This window comes from Pteropus alecto, unplaced genomic scaffold (genome assembly GCF_000325575.1).
Source record: "Pteropus alecto unplaced genomic scaffold, ASM32557v1 scaffold46, whole genome shotgun sequence".
Lineage (NCBI taxonomy): Eukaryota > Metazoa > Chordata > Mammalia > Chiroptera > Pteropodidae > Pteropus > Pteropus alecto.
Genome location: NW_006439231.1, coordinates 3,321,445 through 3,326,184, shown reverse-complemented (window position 1 = coordinate 3,326,184; position 4,740 = coordinate 3,321,445). Strand labels below are relative to the sequence as shown.

Sequence of the window (4,740 nt, the reverse complement as noted above, 5' to 3'; positions counted from 1 at the left end):
AAGAAATAGAAACTCTGAACAGACTAGTAACAAATGAGGGTATTGAATAAATAATTAAAAACTTCCCAATAAAGAAAAGTGTAGGACTAGATAGCTTCAGAGGTGAATTCTACCAAACATTTAAAGAATTAATACTAATACTTCTCAACTCTTCCCAAAATAGAAGAGGAAACACTTCCAAAGTCACTTTACGAGGCCAGCGTCACCCTAATACCAAAGCCAAAGCGTCGTCAAAGCCAAAGCCATCCCTGAAATAAAAACTATAGACAAATATACCAGATTAATATAGATGTAAAACTCTCAACAAAATATTAGCAAATCAAATTCAGTAGCACATTAAAATGATCATACACCATGACCAAGTGGGATTTATCTCTGGGATGCAAGAATGGTAAACATATGCAAATCAATATTATAAAACATTAACATAATGAAAGAATAAAAATCACATAATCATTTCAAAAAATGTAGAAAAAAAGTTTGACAATATTCAACAGGTTTTCATGATACAAACTATCAGTAAATTTGATACAGAAGAAAGTTGCCTCAACAGAGAAAAGGCCATGTATGAAAAGCCCACACCTGACATGATACTCAAGGGGAAAAATAATAAAAGCTTTTTATCTAAGATCTGGAGCAAGTCAAAGATGCCTACTCCTGCCACATCTACTCAATATGTACTGAAAGTCATACCTAGAGCAATAAGGCAAGAAAAAAAAGTGTCCAAACTGAAAAAGAAGTAAAATTATCCCAGTTTATAGATGCCATAATCTTTTATGTAGAAAACCATAAAGATCACACACACACACACACACACACACACACAAACACACACACAAACTGTTAGAATAAAAAAGCAAATTCAGCAAAATTGTAGGATACAAAGTCAATATTCAATTATCAGTTGCATTTCTATATACCAACAATAAACTACTCAATAAATAAAAACAAGCTCATTTACATCAAAAAGAACAAAATATTTAGAAATAAACATAACCAACAAGGTGAAAGACATGTATACTGAAATCTATAACACTCATAAAAGAAATTAAAGCAGCCACAAATAAATGGAAAGATATATCCTGTTTATAAACTAGAAAAATTCATGTTGTTAAAATGTCCATACTAAACAAAGTGATGTACAGATTCAGTACAATTCTTATCAAAATCTCATTGGAGTTTGTTTTAAAGAAATTGAAAATACAATCACAAAATTCATATGGAACCCCAAAGACTCCAAATAGCCAAAACAATCTTGAGAAAGAAGAACAATGCTGAAAGCATCATACTTCCTGTTTTTATAATATATTACAATTCTGCAGCTATTGAAGAAGTATATATATACATGCAGAGAATGAAGTTGGACTCCTAACTTATACCATACTCAAAAATCAACTCAAAATAAATTAAACACTTAAACATAAGACAGTGCCTGTCTCAAAGAGTATGACACAGAAAATAAACAAATAAACATGAAGAACTAAAATAGGATAACATGGTGGATAGCTACCATGCTAAAGATATTTCTTTAGCTTAGACAAAGAATCTCAGATAAGGCAGTAGTACTTACACTGAGAATTAAATAAGGACTAAGATCCTAAAATAAAATCTGAGAAGAAAAGACTCAATAAAATACAAATGTATTGCTTTTTCCCTGGGGTGGGGAGTGAGAGATGGGGAATGGGATATGGTGGGGCTGTGTAGAGACATTTAGTACTTTAAAAAACAAGGAGAAATAAACTTCAGCATGGCTGAAATGTGCTGGGTAAAATGGAAAGTGAAGGAGATGAGGAAAAATGCTAAAAGCCAACTAGAGCCTTTGCACTCAAGGTAAGATATTTGGGTTTATTCTGTTTGCCACGAGAGTCACCTGAGAGACATAAGCAAGGGAATTACATGATTTGCTCTGTGGTTTAGCGGAAATAAAAAACAACCCTGTCTGTTGAATAATGAATAGGATACAGTATGGGGAATGGGAAAGTTGAAATGAGTGGCTTAAAAACAGAAATTCATTTTTTCACAATTCCGACGTTCAAAGTCTAACATCAGGGTGTTTGCAGGTTGGTTTCTACTGAGGGTCTTTCCTTGGCTTGAAGACGGCCAGCTTGTTTTTTTTTTTTTGGTACCATCACATGATCTTCTCTCTATGTCTATGCCCTAATGTCCTCTTCCTATAAAGACACTAGTCAGATTAGAGACCACTCATATGACATCATTTTATGCATTTACTTCTTTAAAGGAATCTCGTAATACAGCCACATTCTTAGGCACTGGGGGGTTAGGACTTCAACCTATGCACTTTGAGAAAGACATAATTCAGCCCATAAGAAGCATCAGTAAATATTTCAAAGGGGTGCTGTGGATCACAATTTGGCAAATATAGATATTTTCATAAGAAGAGATGTATCCTCCTTTCTGATCGAGTTGGCTCCTTAATCATATCTCAAACATAATTTCTGTTTACTCACATATATGCTTTCTCAGCCCTATCAACTTATCAAAATGCTACCTATCTTTAAACGCCTAATTTAAAAATTTTTTAAATATTATATGCTTTCTTCTTAACAAGATTCGGGTTGAGATCTAAATAACAGAAAGATTTTATCAAAATCTCCGACGCATTGCTACATTGCTTCCTTCCTCATGTCTCTCTTTCTCTCTTGCTCGCTCTCTCTCTCCTTTTTCTCTTCTCTGTTTTTCTCTCTTCTGTTTCCCTTCCTTCCTTCCCTTCATTTTCATTTCTACTTTTATATACTGCCTCACTAATATTTTCTGTTCCTGGGTTCATAGACTTTACATATCAATTATAAACAGCTTGCCTAAAAACTTAAGATAATAAAATTACTATATTCAGCCCAACTTATATCCAGCAACTGGCAAGGGAATAGTTTTGGATTTCTGATTTTAGGGATATAGACTTGACATAAATGTTAAGGAGAGATCTCACCTTGTTTGTTTAATACAATGAAGAGAAGGGCATATTTGTATATATATGCCTGATTCAGAGCATGGGGCTGCAAGTCAACTGAGAAAAATTTGTTATCAACTCAACTACTGGATTCTCAACAATTGACACATGGGTGAAATAAAAGGACAGTTATGGAGGTAACTAAAACTAATGAGGACTTATTTTTTTTTAAAGTGATGCTCTAAGTGGAAGTTAATCAAATCAGTTAATGGAACTGATTAATATATTAATGGGCTATCTGAATCATTCATCTGTTCATTCAAAAATACTTAATGAGAAAATACTGTGACATAGGAACTGGAGATACAGCAGCAAACAAAAAGACAGGATTTTACCTTTGCAGGGTGTATATTAATTGAGGCTTGTGGATAAATTAATGATTAAGAAAACTGAAATTAAAATTAATATTGTTATGAAGGAAATAAGTATGTTGGTTATATAAAAAAATATTTGGTGAGAGATACTCTAGACAGAGTATACTCTAGACAGGAACTGCTCCCTACGAAGGTGACATTTATTTGATTTCAAGGATCAAAAGAGTGAGCTTCGTAAGAAACTGAAGAAGAGAACTGATTGAAAATCATGTAAATGCTGCCTCTATATGACTATAAATCAATTAGATATTTTCCATGTGGAGAAAGAAAGAAGTCTGTATCAAACATGATCATAATGTGTAGTGTAACAAAAAAGCCACAAACTCTCAGCGGCACATAGTAATATGCTTTCATGTGACTCAGAAATCTGTGACAGTTGTGAGCCAACAGATTTAGGCTGGGCTTGGTTAGCAGAGGTGGGCTCTGCTCCACATACCTCTCACCCTCCTGGGACCAGCAGGCAAGGCTAAGCATGTTCTTAGGATGATCATGGCATAGGAGCAAGTGAGTAAGCAAACACAAACACATTTCTAGCTTATGCTCAATTATGTATAGTGACATCCAGTTGTCCAAAGTCACATTCTTTTTTTTTTAGGTGAGGCAAACCTTGCAAGGACTTTGTCAGTTTACAACCCATTATTTTTTATTTATTTTTTTTACTTCTACAGCACCTGGTCTTCCTAGGTAGTCTCCCATCCAAGTTCTAACCAGGCCCGACCCTGCTTAGCTTCCGAGATCAGACGGGATCGGTCTTGTCCAGGGTGGCATGGCTGTAGACTCAAAGTCACATTCTTGAGCTCGGTGTCCAGGATCGTGTAAGTCCACTCCTATGTAGGTGAGGGGGTTGTGTGGATATTTCTGAACAACAATCTAATCTACCACGTAAATGAGAATAGGAATAAAATTTCGGAACATCCTTTTGCACTCAAAGGCAGTCCATGTGTACCCTTCATCCTGTCTTTACAATTTTTACTGTTATTTTACTACATAGTGTGAATGCATGCAGATATTATTCTCTCAAGAAGCAAGGAACACCCCCGGAAGCCACAAACATCATTGTGGCTAGAGTTTGGGTACATAGTCCTATTGCTGTAGGACTATCCCTTGTCTATAGTCCTGAACTGATGACAAGACCACAGTATTTTTCCTTTGTCAATGCAAAGATTGACGTCAAGTAAATTCGTCCCAGCTACCTCAAAATTTCAAATCTGTAACGAGGTTAAATTGATACTGAGAATTTCCTTAACCACTTACACTGGCTTAGCTATTATCTATCCATTCTCCATTTAGTGATAAGAAGCTAACAGTTATTTGACAAATATTCTAAATATTACTAGATTTGAACAGAGAAATATCTGACTTTATGTGATATTTTTGTATTTCATAAAATCTGTGGTT

General features: G+C 34.8%; 1 pseudogene; it reads right to left on the bottom strand.

The window, feature by feature from the left end:
- Positions 1-4,001: 4,001 nt before the first annotated feature.
- LOC112483547 lies at positions 4,002-4,120 on the bottom strand (annotated as a pseudogene).
- Between the last annotated feature and the right edge of the window lie 620 nt (positions 4,121-4,740).